The sequence below is a fragment of the Typopeltis vanoorti genome, chromosome 4, assembly GCF_054136105.1.
Source record: "Typopeltis vanoorti isolate ZY-2024b chromosome 4, IOZ_Tvanoo_1.0, whole genome shotgun sequence".
Classification (NCBI taxonomy): Eukaryota; Metazoa; Arthropoda; class Arachnida; order Uropygi; family Thelyphonidae; genus Typopeltis; species Typopeltis vanoorti.
In genome coordinates this window covers 54,173,568-54,191,729 of record NC_143552.1, presented here as the reverse complement: position 1 = coordinate 54,191,729, position 18,162 = coordinate 54,173,568, and the positions used below count along the sequence as shown (strand labels likewise).

General features: G+C 36.7%; 1 protein-coding gene and 1 pseudogene across 1 annotated transcript in view; one reads left to right on the top strand and one right to left on the bottom strand.

Moving 5' to 3' along the window:
• Nse4 (SMC5-SMC6 complex kleisin component Non-SMC element 1) overlaps positions 1–18,162 on the bottom strand; it is a 244,990-nt gene that overhangs the window by 173,577 nt on the left and 53,251 nt on the right. The gene's annotated exons all lie outside the window — the stretch shown is intronic.
• Positions 5,394–5,505, top strand: LOC150107311 (U6atac minor spliceosomal RNA; annotated as a pseudogene).

Genomic DNA, 18,162 nt, shown 5'->3' with positions numbered 1-18,162 from the left:
GAACATGTGGTGATATGTCATTCATTCCCACGGCCTTATTAACATCTAACCCAATCAACACCTGATTCCCCTTGGATTCTTTCACTTCCAATTCTCCTAATACTAAGACTTACCTCCCTTCAATATATATACTGCACCACATCATTTACATCAGTATGACATACACTGATAAAGTGCTCATTCAATAATTCTACTATATCCTTTGCAACTATTATTCTGCTGCCATGACTATCCACTAGTGTCAACCTGCCATAATTATTCTTTCTCTTGCTTGCCATATAGCATAAAACTTCCCTTGAGTTAACCTTGGCCTACCTAGCAATCTCCTCTCATACTAAATAGCATTTTCTTTTCCAATTATTTGATTTTACTGTTCATCCATTTCACTCCTACTTAACTTATTCGCTTAACCCTTGGCACACGCACGCACACAGAGAGAGAGAGAAAGCAAGACAAGAGGACTAGAAATATATATATATACATATTTCTAGTCATTTTATCTTGTAATTATGGTTCGGTGTTAATGGTAGGACAAAATAAGAAATTTCCATACTGTAATATATAATTTTTTTTTTAATGGTAGGACATTGTTAATGGTAGCAACAAAATAAGAAATTCCCATACTGTAATATTTGTTTTTAATCACAAAAAAGGAAAATGGCCATTGATGGGAGACTACACAAAATAATACAAGCAGATATGTTTATATGATTATATAAATATTGTGTCTGCTTGGAAAAGGAAAAAGAAAAAAGTAATCTCAGAAATTCTGTTGTTTTTAATTATGCCTAATTATACTCACTTACCTGAAGGAGCATTTTTTGTTCACGAAAAATTTTATCTAGATAATTATGAAACAATTATTGTTCAAAAATTAATCGCATATGCCCGATTAAAAAAAAAAAAAAAATCATCATCAACATCAAATTCCTGACATGTACCTAGGGGTGTACAGGATATGATAGTAATGATGTAAGTTTTTCACATAGTACTAACTTCCTATCTACAATTTTCCTCAAAATCAATCCGCACCTGTCAACACTCTATTATCAGATCTCACATTTCTGTCTTCTAAGGCACTTTACTCTATCAATCCTGCTACATCTTGGTCATCCTCTGGGTCTTTATCCTGCCAACCTGGCAGAGAACACTTGTTTTGCTAATCTTTCCTCTCTCTCCCATTCTGTTTCAATGACCATACCACCTGAGATTAGCTCTGCTAACACATTTCTGGATGCTAACAATGTTAAGTTCTTTCCTAATATCCTCATTATTAATATACACTGATGTCATCTATTCATGGCCCTAATCTTTCTCAGGACTCTCATATCTGTGGTCTCTAGTCTTTGATCAAGTGTCCTATTTCTAACTAGGATCTCAGATCCATTAGTTAAAATTATTTGAACACTGTCTAGTATACAGCTAATTTAGTGTTTCGACCAATTTCTCTCTTATTCCATATAAATTTATTCACTTGACTTCCTACCATATCAGCATTGTTGATTCTGTTGTCTATTTCCATATTTAATTTACCATCTTCACTAAAAATCGTGCCTAGGTAGCTGAAATGTTTTACTTGATCTATAGGTTCTCCATTCACAATGCAGTTCATATTTTCAATGCTTCTGCCTATTTTCATTGTCTTGTTATTGCTGACCTTCATACCAAATCCATTACAACACTTAATCAATTTAGTCAGGGAATCTTGCAGACTTGTATTGGAAAAGTATAACATCATCCAAATAAAGTAAAGAGCTGAGATTAATATATTATCCAATTTTGATATCAGATTTAATACAACTTTCCTTCATAATGTGATCCATATAGAAAATGAATAACAGAGGTGATAATATAAATCCTTGTCTAATGCCAGATTTAACATCAAACTATCTTCCTGTACTTCATTCAATTCTAACTGCTGACTTACAACTCAAATAAAAACTAAATATTGCTTGATATAATGCCCCCACTGACACCATATAATTGTAGCATTTTGAAAAGTTTTTCTCTTGGCACATTATCATATGCCCTTTCTAGATCAACAAAACTTAAATAAAATCCTTGTAATATTCTCAAAATTTCTTAATGATTTGTCTTAAAGTGAAAATCTGATCCTGACAACCTCTTGGCTTCAATCCAACTTCTTCTTCACCAAGCTTTCTTTCAACAAATGTTCTTAGCCGTTTCTCAGGTATACTTACATAAACCTTACCAGGAACACTCAGAGGGAAATACCTCTGTAATTTTCACATTCAGTTTTATTTCACTTTTTTTGTACATGGGAACTATGAGAGCTCTAATCCAATCATCTGGAATTCATCCCTCTATCCAGGTCTTTTAAACTATGCAGTGTAGTCGCTGTAAGACTTTTATACCTACATATTTGAGCATTTCTGGTGGATATCATCTACTCCTGTTGCCTTTCCATATTTCAGGCTTTTGATGACTTGTTCTACTTCAAGTATGGATATGTATTCCTGATTTGATGCATGTCGAGTGTTTTTTACCACCGTGCTGTCGACTTTTCATTTAGAAGTTTTTCCGAAGTAATTACTCCATACATCAAGGATATTTTTTTTGTCAGTTTTCATGTCACATTTATCATCTCTAATTCCTTTTACAGCACTCTTTCCTCCATTTTTGAACTTTTTCAACAACCCCCAGAATATCTTTCCACCTTCTTGATATTTATTTTTCTATGTTCTTACCAAAGTCTTCCCATGACTTTTGTTTAGCTTGTTTTAAACAGTGTTTAGCTTTCTTATGTTTATCTCTGTATTCTCTAAGAGCACAAGCTGAATTATTTGCCAGGAACTTTTAATATGCTTTCTTCTTTTCTTTCACTGCCTCTTTAACTTCCTGCATCCAGCATGGAGTTCTGATTTTTCTATCGTTGCAGACAATCTTACTACATGCCTTTCTGGCTGATTCAATATTTTCTTCAGGGGTTGCCACTGAATCTCCAAGGTTTGGTTCCAGTTCTCAAACTCTTTCATTTTTTCTTGAATAATCTTTGTATATTTTAGTCTATAGTTCACATCTGAGAGTACTTCTGCCATTTAATAACCTTCTGCCTCCTTGATATTGAGTCTGATAGGTATCAATGAGCAATCCTGAATCCAGTTGACTAACACAACATCTAAACCCATGTGCTGCAACTTAAATATCAGCTTATCATGTGCCACCTTGTCAAATGCCTTTGCAAAATCTAAAAAAAAAAGACAGTATATACCTTTCCCTCATCAACTGCTCTTGTCACTTTATTATAAAAGGCAATCACATTACTAAAGCAAGAGCGTCCCTTAACAAATCCATGTTAATTCTCACAGATAACATTACCCTCATCTGCCCAATGCTGTATACGGTCCTTCCCTACTTTCTCCAAGATCTTACTAACTACTGATGATACACAAACTGGCCTATAATTAGACAGTTCCAGTCTGCTACTGCCCTTATGCAATGGCACATCTTAACTTCTTCCATTCCCTGGGTACCTTTCCCATAGCCAGACTTTCACTGAAAAGCCAGGTCAACGGAGCTGTCAGTTCTTCAGCACATTCTCTCAAAACCCGTAGTAAAATACCATCCAGTCGCATGGCTTTACTGACATCCAGAATACTCAGTATTCGAAACACACTCTCCTCATGCACCTCTAAACCTCGAACCTGCCCTATCCCTCTAGTATTAAAACCTATTTCTCCAGAATGAAATACTCCAATAAAGTATTCATTGAACAATTCCACTATGTCCTCTACATCAGTCACCCTATTCCCATTTTTATCCCACAATGTCATTCTTCCACAATCATTTCTCCTCCTACTGGCTAAAAAATTCCCTAGGCTTTTCTTTGGATCTTAGGGCCTATCTCTTTTCATATTCCAGTTTCACCTTCCTTACCATACTAGTCACTCTCCTGGCCTGTGTCTTATATTCTTCGTGCATCTGCTCTTCACCTGTCTCTGTATATCTCTTCCATGGCCTCTTTTTCACATGCAGTTCCTGTTTAATATTATTTGCCATCCACTTTATGCCAAATTGTGTCCTCTTCTTCACTTATGGAATACAGCTTACTATTGCTGCTGAGAAATATTTCTTCACAATTTCCCAAGCACTAATGATATCTCGCCCTTCCAATTCCTCCCTCCATGGAAATGTCCCAAGTTGATATCTAAGACTATTATAATCACCTGCCTTATAATTCCACATACATTCCCTTTTCATTGATACTCCTGCATGTCTATTCATCTTCTAAGTCAAAACCACATGGTCACTCTCCAACTGGAGGGAGGTATGTCATCTAAGTTATTATCAGCTCTTCTGATGCTATGACCAAATCCAAAACTCTTGAACCTCTTGTTCCACATAGGAACAAGAGATTACATGTAGCCTAAGACATTTGTCCCTCAAGAATTCAAGAAATTCCATGCTCTTATTACTACATGCATTTTCCTCTTCCCAGCTTATACTACTATAGTTAAAATCTCCCATAACAATCATTCTTCTTGTACTTGCCAAGCTCAATTGTCTGAACATCGCCTGCTCTTCACCCTCTGTGTTCCTTGGCTTGTAGCAACACCCCAATAAATATCCTGTCTTGCCCACCTCTACCTCACACCATATGCTTTCAAAACCATTAGTGTCAATGCCTTCCAAAGTCTCCACTCTTAGAGGACATTAGTCATCACTTATCATAAGCAGTACTCCACCACTGCGTTTTCACTTCCAATTCTGCCAAAAAATGCTGTACCCTGCTACTTCTATTCCTGTTATTATATCATCTTCCGTCAACCACATCTTAGAGATCCCAATAATCTTTGGCCAGGCTGATGCTATCAGCATCACCACTTCATCTCCTTTATTCCGTATACTCCTAGCATTAGTATAAAGCATAAAAATGTCACTGCTTCTATACCTATCATTATCCCCTCTAGACCCCATACTCAGTGTTATCTGATGTCGTCCCACTTTCCCCAAGAGGTCACCCCAGCTTACTAACCACCCTGGGAATTCTAGAACCCTATCATTCCCATAACTCTTTCCCACTCCTACTCTGATTCGCCTTTCATTTATCTTTTATACTTCTCATCCCATTCCCAACACATTTCACCATCTCTTTCAGCTCATCTCTCTCTCTCTCTGCAAGTTAGCCACTCTTACTTGCCATTCATCATCCCAATGACCATCTCGGAAAACTTCATAATCGTTCAAGCCTTCCACACTCCCCACTCTTTTTTTTTTTTTTCATTCATATTTCGCTCGTTATTCTCACTTATCACACTACTCGTCTCTTGAAAATTTCCTGCTCCTGATGCAACATATATTCTTACTTTTGTTTCTTTTGTTAGATCCTGATATTTTATTAGCCTTCAGGGACTGTTCTTTTATTTCATCCTGTGCTGTATGAAAGGAGAGAAGGTTAGCACTGCCCTTAATAAGGATATGGGCCTAATACATATAAGATTAAGGCACTGCCGCTTACTTCGCGACACTTAACCAATTTCTTCCTGACTCTAATTTACCAGCCTGGTTGGCCGAGTAGTAAGTATATTCTCTCTTGTAAAAAGGCTGTGGGTTTGAATCCTGCCATGGACATGGATGTTTATGATTGTCTGTTAAAATATTAATGATGGTGATGATCAACAGTAAATGGCGTTTGTGTCAACTTTGAATAATTGCTTTTGGAGATCATTTTCGTTTTCTGCAACTTATGCAACATCATCTGCATATCCAAGCAAATTCAATTTTTTTAATTTTTATTTCTTTCTTAAATTTGTTATTTCATCCATGATTATGTTAAAACACAGGCTTAAAGAATCACCTTCTCTGATAACTTTCCTTAAAAGATTTTTTATGTATTTGTGTTCTGAGGACAAAATAAATTACTTAAATAAATCACTTATACACTCACATCAAGTTCCCTGTTGAATGTGAGTCCAACAATAGTTTTTTTTCTGGATACCTTAATAATCTGTAAATCTACAGGCAGTATCCATCCTTACCTAGTGTTTATCAATTGCACCAAGACTATATTCATCATCATCATCATCATCATCATCATCAAATTCCTGACATGTAATGTACCCTCAAGGGTGTACAGGATATTATGATAGTGCTACATGAAGAACTGCCTTCATTACTAACTTCCTATCAACAATTTTTTTAAATTTCTATTTATGTATTTATTATTATTTTGTTATTATCATATTATTATATCATCAGTTAAACTTGAATGACAAAACTATACTTTGTTCCCTGGAACTTGAAAAGTACTTTCTCCTGTTCACTCAACTATAATGGAGACACGAGGAAGTATACTCATACTATATAGCTCATCCTCATGTTTCATAATTTGAATGTTATAACCAGTCTTTTGCTTTCTTCCTGAATAATGCCCATGTTACAATGAGCAGAATATACAGGAAATGATATTAAATTCTTTCCCTTACATATGATAACTATTTTTTTTAAATATATTACTATATTCCAGGTAATTACCCATATCTGTGAGACAGGCATAGAAGCATTGTTATGAAAATTCAGCTGATGATGATGAAGTGTTTTATACAGTTTTTGAATTTCTCTCACATTTAAAAGAATTGCAGTGAAGAAATATCAGCTGGTTCCATTTAATCGCATGGACTGTTAAGCTGGATTCTCCTTGCTAAAAAAAATAAAGTTTTATGTTTTCTTCTTATTTCAGCAGTATTTCAAATCCATAATACTTCAGGATGCAAGAACAAGAAAGTGAATAATTGGTGTGTGTAGATTTGGAGGGGGGGGGGATCATGAATGAAGCGTTTCCTTTTATTTAGTCAGGACTGAATGCCTTTTTCTTTCTTTCTTTCTCTCTAGTGATAAGAATGTGGAGTATTTGATACATAGTTTTATTCCAAAATGTCATTCTTGAAGGATGCATAAAGTTGTCCTCAAATATAGATTGTATTGAAATATCGTTATTTTTTCTGAACTAGGGTTGACATCCAGCCAGCTTAATCTTTTTGATCATCAGGATGATTCAAATATGCACACATATTATCCTGTACAAGTAGGTTTTTTGTAAAGAAAGTTTTTTTTTTTAAATGTAAATAATATTAGTTTTCCTGTTTATCAATGAATTTTATACATTTACGAATATAATCGATTTTTCTGCAAGAATGATTGGGACAGTTTCTGAAGACAACCACATAGCAAAAATATACATCATACTAACAACCAACAATAGGTTGAGGAAAAATATGAGAGAATAGCTACTGTTCAAAATGAATGATATATAAATTTCTAATTTAATGCATAGAGAGAACCCCATATCATCTGTATTTTGCATGAAAAACTTGTTACTATGTGTAAAGTATATGGTGATGATCATCCTTATCAAATTCCTAACAGTGATTCAAGAGATGCACAGACTGATATGGTATTACTGCATGATTAAGTTTACATTATTAATAGCTTCCTGCCAACAATTTTCACCCAAATTAGTCTTACTTGTTAGGATGTCAGTATAGTCATTCTGACAAGTAAGACTAATGATGCCACAGGGTGTTACATTTTGGTCTTCTGGAGTTAATTACTCATCAAGCACCTATTTTGCTAATCTTTCCTCTTCTATTCTGTTTAAGTCAGCATACCACAATGCGCTACTTTGCTTATACATTATTAAATGCCAACAGTGTCAAGGCCTTTCCTGAGGTTTTTATTTTTCATATGTTTCTGCCATTAATGCCATCTATTCACTACCCCGATTTATCTCAGAACTCTCATGTATGTGTACATATATATATATATAAAATCCCCCCCCCCAAACCCCAACTCAAAATTTGTAGAGGTCAAGGTTGGCACCATCAACATAAGAAGCATCACTGGAAAAAACAACAGAACTAGCAGAAGAATTGGATAAGTACCAGAGTGACAATATTGGTGTTAGAAGAAGACAAAAACAGGTGAGATCTTTCTAAGCAACAAATACAAGATGTTATATTCAGGAAATAACAATCAGGAAAAAGAAGGGGTAGCTATAATATTAAAAACTCAATATGAAGATAATGATCTTGAATGGCAAGCAATATCAAGCATAGTGATGTGGGCTAATATCAGAGTGGGGAACTGGACAATAAGACTTATTTGTGCTTATGGTCCCATAGAGGGTTCTGCTAATGAAGAAGTGGAAGAATTTTTCAAGGCATTAGAGGAGGCAGCTGGCACAATGAAAAAGGAAAAGTTGGTCCTTGTTGAAGATCTAAACAGTAGAGAAGGAAATGATTACCAGACATATAGAAATGTTTTGGAACATTTGGAGAAAAGCACAAAGCTAATAATAATGGTAAATACCTGCTGGATTTCTTATCAGAAAAATGTAAGAAAACAAAGCAATGTGTAAAATTAGCTAAACAAAAGTCATGAAAAGACTTTGGTAAGAACATAGAAAATAAATATATTTTATTTATATTCTGGAGGCTAAACTAAAATATTCTGGAGGCTATTGAAAACACTCTGAAATAGAAGAAAGAGTACTACAAAAGGAATGAGAGATGATAAAGGAGACATGAAAACTGAGGATAAAGATATTCTTGATGTATGGCGTAATTACTAAATGAAACAGGCAGTAACAGCATGGTGGTAGAAAACACTCAACAGAAATACTATATGGAATATATATATATATTTTTTCAAAATTCATTTTTACTTGGTTGGAATATTATAAAAAAGGTTTAATGACTATTACCGAGAGAAAAGATGACAAGATATATTTAAAAAAGATACTACTAGTTTACTAGTTTCGTTACATGAACATCCTCAGGTATCACATTCAAAGAAGTATATAAAAAACTACAGAGACTTAAAATTGTACTAACAGAACAAGTATAAAAACAGTAGCGTGTTTGAAAAAAATGCAAGTATGAGTTCCAAACAAAAGCTAACATCCATGTGTGCTACGATGAACTCGAAAGAAAGATTGTTGAATCTAGGGAAATTTCTCTAGATTCCTCTCATATCAACAACAGCCTGAGTTACAATCTCTCTGATGCACACATCGCTTCTGTTCAGTACTGGCGCACTCGCGACAGCGCGTAGTATTCGTTTGTTTGAACTCATACTTGCATTTTTTTCAAACACGCTACTGTTTTTATACTTGTTCTGTTATTACAATTTTAAGTCTCTGTAATTTTTTATATACTTCTTTGAATGTGATACCTGAGGATGTTCATGTAACGAAACTAGTAAAATCTTTTTTAAATATATCTTGTCATCTTTTCTCTCGGTAATAGTCATTAAACCTTTTTTATATATATATATATATATATATATCTGTATATGAAGTACAAAAAGCTATCACAAACCTGAAATGTGGAAATTCAGCTGGAGTAGATGATATCTGACCAGAAATGCTCAAATATGGAGGTATATAAATGTTTTACACTCTACACTACATAATTCAGAAAGCCTGGTCAGAGGGACAAGTTCCCGATGATTGGAGTACAGCACTATCAGTACTCAGATATAAAAAAAAAAGGGAATAAAGCTGATTGTGAGAATTACAGAGGAATTTACTGAGTGTTCCAAGTAAGATTTATGCAAGTATTCTTGAGAAACATATAAGAAAAATTGTGGAAGAGAAGCTTGGAGAAGAACAAGCTGGTTCAGGCCAAACAGAAATTATCAGGATCAGATTTTTACTTCACAAGAATCATAAAGAAGAAATCAGGAGAATATAACAAGGATCTGTATTTAAGTTTTGTAGATCTGGAAAAGGCATATGACAAGGTGCCAAGAGGAAATCTGTTCAAACCACTTCAGTTATATGGTGTAAATGGAACAATATCTCAAGCAATACATATTCACTATTTGAGTTATAAAGCAGCAGTTAGAAACAAAGAAGCTATAGGAAGATGGTTTAATATTAAGTCAGGCATGCGACAATACTGTACATTATCTCCACTGTTATTCATCATCTACATGTATCACATTATGAAGGAAAGTAGTATTAAACCTGATATCAAAATTAGAGATGTCAATCTCAGCTCTTTACGTTATGCAGATGATGTTATACTTTGAAATAAATCCACGACAAGTTTTCAGGATTCCCTGACCAAATTGAATAATTGCTGTAATAAATTTGGTATGAAAATCAGTAGTAAAAAGACAAAGACAATGAAAATAAGCAGGAACATTAAAAACATCCTGAATGGAGAACCTATAGAACAAGTAAAACCTTTCAGCTATTTAGGCACACTTTTTAGTGAAGATGGCAAATTAAACTTGGAAATAGACAGCAGAATTAGCAATGCTGGTATGGTAGGAAGTCAACTGAATAAATTTATATGGAATAAGAGAGAGAGAAATTAGTCAAAACACTAAACTAGATGTATACAAGACAGTGTTCAAATCAATTTTAACTTATGAGAGCTGGGTTAGAGATAAAACTCTTGATCAAAGACTGGAGACTACAGATATGCGAGTCCTGGAACTGGACTCTAATATCTGTGGATGCTCATAGGGGACTGTAACAGATGGCATAAATGGCAGTATCATATTAAAAACAAGGATATTAGAAATTTGATATTGTTGGCATTCAGGAATGTGTTAGTATGGCTAATCTCTGGTGGTATGGCCACTTAAACAGAACAGGAGAGGAAAAATTAGCTAAATGAATGTTCTTTGCAAGGATGGCAGGAAAAAGACCCAGAGTAAGACCAAGATGTAAGTGGATTGAGATAGTAAAAAAAAGTTCCTTGGAAAAGGGAAATATAAGATTTGAAAATATCAGAATGTTGTCAGATAACATTCTAATCTGGAGGAAAAATTTGATAGGAAGTTTGTCACGATGTAGCTTTTCATGTAATACTATCATGAGATCCTGTACCCCCCCCCAGGAATATATGTCAGGAATTTGATGATGATGATGTGTCCTGATATCTTATTATACATCTCTCCTCTCTCTCTCAATCCTACCTACTACCTCAATGTGATGAGAGAGTGAACAGACAATGTATGTAATGTGCGTGAGTAGTGTAAACTACCAGAAGGGCCACCTTAAGTATGAAGGCCACATCAACATGTCTGGCTAAAACAGGTGGCTAACAACCTGAATGTCAGAGGTAAAAATTAAATGCTCATAGAAAAGCTACAAGATGCAGTCAATATAACTAAATGTAATAAATGTGTAAATGTAAGATATTTCTGAAATTAACCACTACTTTTCATAGTTTATAGTGAACTATAATATCTCATAATTCAGTGCTAGGAAAGTTAATAATGATCTATTAAATTGAAAATTAAAAATGTAACAATTGCAATAAGACATGCACATCATTTTCATTGTTGACATGTAAGTTAGGTGTAATTATGATAATAATTCTTATGAACATTTCTTTTTTCAACACTCAAGCAAAAGGTCCTTAAATGGGCTTTACTATCACATTTCAAAAAAGGATAAGTATTATCTGATAAATAAATAAATGCAAAGTAGAAAAATAAAGTTGGAAATTATCTATTTTCTTTTCTGCATCATTTCTGGATAAGCACAGGCAGCATGTTGTTGCTTTTAACCCCTGTTTATTCACATTGGTAAGCATAGTTCTAATTAATAATACATTATGCATACAGAAAAATGAAATGATCAATGGAAAAAAAGAGAAAGAAAGAAATTAAAGACATGTCTCCACAAGTACTTCTGTTTGGAATTTGAATTATTAGCTTCTTAAAATTAATATAGAACACTTACAAATTCAAATTAATATGCATATACAAAGGAAACAGAAGTGGGAAAAAAAAACATACATAGATTCCATTTCCTTGCATTTAGTGAAGGAAAAGCAAACCAAAACAAAGTTTGCACTATGAACCTTAATTTATCAACTTAATTTATTTTCTCATATTAAGCACAATTTCACCAACTGTGTAAAATTGACAAAACAATGAATCAGTGTTTTTGTTGTTTTGTTTTTCAAGCACAAACTGTTGTTAGCTCATATCATGTTAAGAAATATATTTATTCTTCTTTTATAAACTTTTAACCACTGTATTTAACCTTACAAAAAAAATAATAAATAATAAATAATAAAAATAAATAAAAAGGGGTGGCGCTAGCATCGCCGTAGCACGTGGCGGTGAATTTGAGCTGTGCAGAAGAAAATGATTTTTAATCGGTGAATAGTCCATTTTTTGCCCCGTTTTTCTACGTTTTTGAGTGCTGAATTGTTTCTCTGAATACGAGTGTACTTCAGTGGTTGTTTTTCGGAAGTTAGTTGCTGTCGCGATATAATATATGTTGGTACTGTCAGAATCGAACGCATAACGGTGGAAGACAAAACGAAGCTAAGTTACTGTATTTAGTTATATTTCATTTTATTTAATTATATTAGTACTTAAATGTTCTGATGTTTGTACTTTTTTCCCCTCTTATTTATTAATTGAATAATTATTAAGGATTACGCTACTCGGCAGTAAGGAATGATGGTGGATTCAGCAGCAGTCGCAAGTGGCGTAACGCCAAGTCCTCCGCCATTTAAGAACTCAATTATTAGCAATATCATAAGGGACTTTGTGGCATGCAGTACTTGCGGCATGTATGCTTCTAGGGAATTACATATGTGGCTTGTTAAAGAGAGTGGAGAGCGTATGTGCACAAAATGCAGGCAGTTGGAGGAAATAAGTACATTAGATATATCGATATCCGACTTTGTTGCTCCAGGAACAGAGAATGAATGTAGGAAGACAAGTAGTATGATAGGAGAGAATGAGAAAATAATGGTTGATAGTGTGGAAGGTGTGAGTGACTGTGGAAGTTTAGGAGATGGTTTTGTTTGGGAGAGTAAATTTAGATTAAGAGTGACTGACCTGCAGAGGGAGATAGATGAGTTGAAAGAGGAGGTGGAATGTCTAGTGAATGAGAGCAGAAGTATGAAAGATAAGATTAGGAGAATGGAAGAGATGAATGCAAGGCGAATCAGAGTAGGAGAGAGAGAGAATTTAAGGAGTATGAGTGAGAGGTATGGGGGTGCTAGAAGAGGAGAGATTGGAAACAGTAGAAGAGAGGGAATGAGAGAGAGGTATGGGAATGCTAGCAGATGAGAGGATGGAAACAGTAGGAGAGACGGAATGAGAGAGAGATATGGAAGTGCTAGAAGAGGAGAGAATGGAAACGGTAGGAGAGATGGAATGAGAGAGAGGTATGGGAATGCTAGAAGACGAGCGGATGGAAACAGTAGTAGGAGAGACAGAATGAGAGAGGGATATGGAAGTGCTAGAAGTGGAGAAAATGGAAACAGTTGGAGAGAGGGAATGAGAGAGATGTATGGGAGTGCTAGAAGAGGAGAGAATGGAAACAGTAGAAGAGAGAGGTATGGGAATGAAAGAAGAGGATGAAGAATGGAAACAATAGGAGCGATGGAATGGTAAGAGGTATAATGTATGGTGACTCAATGATCCGTGGTGTTCAAGATAGGATGCGTGAGGAGTGTTTGCCAGGAGGAACAATAGAAAGGGTGGCTATGGCAATTAAGAGAAGTGAAAGGGTGGATGAGATGATTGTGATGGTAGGAACGAATGACTTGAGTGGTAATGTAAGTCGGGCAGCGAGAGATATGAGATTTTTGCTTGAGACTGTACGGAAGAAGACAGAGAGAGGAAAAATAGTGTGCGTGTTGCCTAGGTATGATAATGATGAGCTGAGCAGAAGAGCGGTGATATTGAATGGCATAATAGCGAGAATGTGTGACAAGAGAGGACTGGTATATGTGGATGCTTGGAGTGCATTTGAGGAAAGAGAGGAGTTGTTTGCGAGAGACCGTTTACATTTGAATGAGGAAGGACGTAGGCATCTGGAGAGATTGCTGTTCTGAACGAGTCAGTGTGTCCCAGGGAGGATGATAGCAGGGGTGGCCTCTTGTGGGAATGGATACTTGGGAGAAGGGAGACAATGTCAGGTAAGACTGAGCCCAGTGGAGTCTAGAAGGGATAATGCTGGGTATAGAAACAATGGCATTTATATGCTTCATACTAATGCCAGGAGTATCCGGAATAAGGGAGAGGAATTGGTGGCGCAGATAGCATCAGCCTGGCCAAAAATTATTGCAATCACTGAGACGTGGCTGACAGAAGGGGATATAACATCAGGAATAGAAGTCGCTGGGTATAGCATTTTTCGCCAGGATAGGAGGGGAAAGCGTGGTGGTGGGGTGCTGCTTATGATAAGTGATGACCTATGTCCTCTAAGAGTGGAGAATTTGGAAGGAAGTGAGACAAATAATTTTGAGAGCGTATGGTGTGAGGTAGAGGTAGGCAAGACAGGATATTTAGTGGGGTGTTGCTACAGACCCAGGAGCACAGAGGATGGGGACCAGGAGATGTTTAGACAGCTAAGTTTGGCAAGTGCAAGAAGAATGATTGTTATGGGAGATTTTAACTTCAGTAGTATAAATTGGAGAGAGGAAGATGCATGTAACAATAGGGGAATGGAATTTCTAGAATTCTTGAGGGACAAATGTCTTAGGCAACATGTAACAGAGGGAACAAGAGGTTCAAAAATTTTGGATTTGGTTATGGCATCAGAAGAGTTGATAATAACTGAGTTGACGTCTCTCCCACCAGTTGGAGAGAGTGACCATATGGTTTTGACTTGGAAAATGAATAGACATGCAGGAGTATCAAAGAGACGGGAACTTATGTGGAATTATAAGGCAGGTGATTATATTAGTCTTAGACGTCAACTTCGGGAAGTTTCATGGAGGGAGGAATTGGAAGGCCGCGATATCACCAGTGCGTGGGAAATTGTGAAAGAATATTTGTTATCAGCAATGGTAAGTTGTGTACCATGAGTGAAGAAGAGGGCGCAATTTGGAGTAAAGTGGATGACAAACAATATTAAACAGGAATTGCATGCGAAAAAGAGGCTATGGAAGAGATATAAGGAGACAGGTGAAGAGATGCATGAGGAATATAAGACACAGGCCAGAAGAGTGACTCGTGTGGTAAGGAAAGCGAAACTGAAATATGAGAGGAGATTGGCCCTAAGATCCAAAGAAAATCCTAGGGAATTTTTTAGCTATGTGGCCAGTAGGAGGAGAAATGACTGTGGAAGAATGATATTGTGGGATAAAAATGGGAATAGAGTGACTGATGCAGAGGACATAGTGGAATTGTTCAATGAACACTTTATTGGAGTATTTCATTCTAGTGGAGTCAGTTTTAATGCTAGAGGGATAGGACTGGTACGAGGTCTGGAGGTACAGGAGGAGAGTGTGTTTCAGATACTGAGTACTCTGGATGTCAGTAAAGCTGTGGGACTGGATGGTATTTCGCTACGAGTTTTGAGAGAATGTGCTAGGGAATTGACAATACCTTTAACGTGGCTTTTCAATGAAAGTCTGGCTTTGGCAAAGGTGCCCAGGGAATGGAAGGAAGGTAAGATAGTGCCATTGCATAAGGGTGGTAACAGACTGGAAGTGTCTAATTATAGGCCAGTCTGTGTGTCATCAGTAGTTGTTAAGATCTTGGAGAAAGTAGTGAGGGACCGTGTACAGCATTGGGCAGATGAGGGTAATGTTATCTGTGAGAATCAACATGGATTTGTGAAAGGACGCTCTTGTTTTAGCAATATGCTAGCCTTTTATAATAAAGTTACAAGAGCATTAGATGAGGGAAAGGCATATACTGCAATTTTCTTAGACTTGGCGAAGGCATTTGACAGGGTGCCACATGATAAGCTGATATTTAAGTTGCAGCACATGGGTCTGGATGTCAGATTGGTCAACTGGATTCAGGATTGGCTGTCTGATAGGTATCAGAGAGTTGTGTATGGTGGAGCAGTTTCCAGGAGGCAGAGGGTTACAAGTGGGGTCCCACAGGGCTCAGTACTAGGACCTATATTGTTTAACCTTTATATCAATGACATAGCCAGTGGATTGCAGGAGGATATTCAGTTGTTTGCGGATGATGCGAAGCTTGGAAGGATTATTAGTAATAGTGCAGATGTGGTAGCCCTGCAAGAGGATTTAAATAAGCTAGATAGATGGGCAAATGAATGGGGGTATCAGTTTAATGCAGCAAAATGTAAGGTCTTGAGGTTTGGGAAACATCGATGGGATGCTGCATACTCTATGGGAGGAGTTATACTGGAGGAAGTAGGGGAGACAAGAGATCTGGGGTTGATGATTGATAGAAACCTGAAGTTTAGGGGACATATTGCAAAGGTGGTGAAGGCAACACAGAGGATTGCTGCTATTATGAGAAGGACACTGACCTGCAGAGATAAGAGGGTTATCATTCCATTGTATAAGTCTCTGATCAGACCACTGGGGAGTTCTTTCGCTTGGTTGATCAGCGGGAAGGAGTGATGACAAGAGGCCATCCCTGGAAGTTACGAAAGGAAACTGTGAGCAAGAGGGTAAGGAGTGGTTTCTTTGTGTGGAGGGTGGTTGAGCCGTGGAATGCATTGCCTGATGGAGTGGTGGGAGCGAGAACAGTCAGTGGGTTTAAGGAGTGGTATGATAAACTTTGTGTTTCTCAGGGGGGGACCTCCCCTCGATGAGTCTTGACAGACTTTATGTCTTAGAAAAGACCTCCCTCGATGAGTCTTGACAGACTTTATGTCTTAGAAAGGACCTCCCTCGATGAGTCTTGACAGACTTTATGTCTTAGAAAGGACCTCCCTCGATGAGTCTTTTGACTCCTTGGAGGCCTGAATAATAATAATAATAAAATAATAATAAAAATATGGGGTGCTCAAGGGTCAAAGCTGTATAACTGAGAGGAGACCTCCACTTAGCCTTTAAAGGAATGCGGAGACTCGACCAGCTTCTGACCAAATGTCCAATCCTCACCTTCTCGTGATGCACCTGGTTGGGTATCTACCTGGATACTGAACAAATGAGGATGGGCTGGCAATTTGGGATTTAGCCAACAAAATTGTATTCTTATTGGCTTAAACCAATATACAAAATGATGGTACAACATGACAAAATTTTATGCCTCCTGGGGCGTCGCCCAGTTACACAAGGGGCCCCCGTTGTTTTTGCCAGGGAACCAGGGCGAAGAGCAAAAAGTCAGCTACTGGAACAAATCTGAAAGCACACCCCCAACTCAACATCACCAGAGTTAAAGATCGGTACTATCAACATAAGAAGCCTGAATGACAAAGAAATCGAGCTAGCTCAGAAATTAGATAAGTACCAGATCGACATAATGGGGATGACTGAAACAAAAAAGACCAAAACTGGTGAGATCTTTCTGAGCAATAAATATAAAATGTTATATTCAGGCAATAAGAATCAAGGAAAAGAAGGAGTAGCTATAGTATTCAACACAAAATACGAGGTTAATCTTCTTGAATGGCAGGCAGCCTCAAGTAGAGTAATGTGGCAAAATACGAGAATGGGGAACTAGACAATGAGACTTATTTGTGCCTACAGTCCCACAGAAAGTTCTACTAAGGTAGAAGTGGAGGAATTTTTTGAGGCTTTAGAAAAAGAAACTGACACAATGAAAAAGGAAAAGTTGGTCCTTGTTGGGTATCTAAATAGCAGAGTAGGAAATGATTGTCAGATATACAAAAATATTTGGGGATAAATATTGTGAACTGTAGACTAAAATACACAAAGCTTATTGAAGAAAAAATGAAAGAGTTTGAGAACAGGAACTAAACCTTGGAGATTCAGGGGCAAGCTTTGAAGAAACCTCTGATTGATTCAGCCAGAGAAGCATGTGGTGAGGTTGTCTGCAAGGATAGAAAAATCAGAACTCCATGGTGGACACAGGAAGTTAAAGAGGCAGTGAAGGAAAAGATGAAAGCATATCAAAGGTTCCTGGCAAATAACTCAGCTTGTGCTCTTAGAGAATACAGAGAAAATGTAAGAAAGCTAAACACTGTAAAACTAGCTAAACAAAAGTCATGGGAGGACTTTGGCAAGAACAGAGAAAATGTAAGAAAGCTAAACACTGTAAAACTAGCTAAACAAAAGTCATGGGAGGACTTTGGCAATAACATAGAAAATAAATATCAAGAAGGCAGCAAAATATTCTGGAGGTTGTTGAAGAAGCTTAGAAATGGAGGAAAAAGTGCCTGTAAAAGGAGTTAAAGATGATAAAGGTGACATGAAAACAGGAGACTGTTTTCATGTCACCCTCCGTTCACAATGCAGTTGTGAACGGAGACCCTGTGGAACA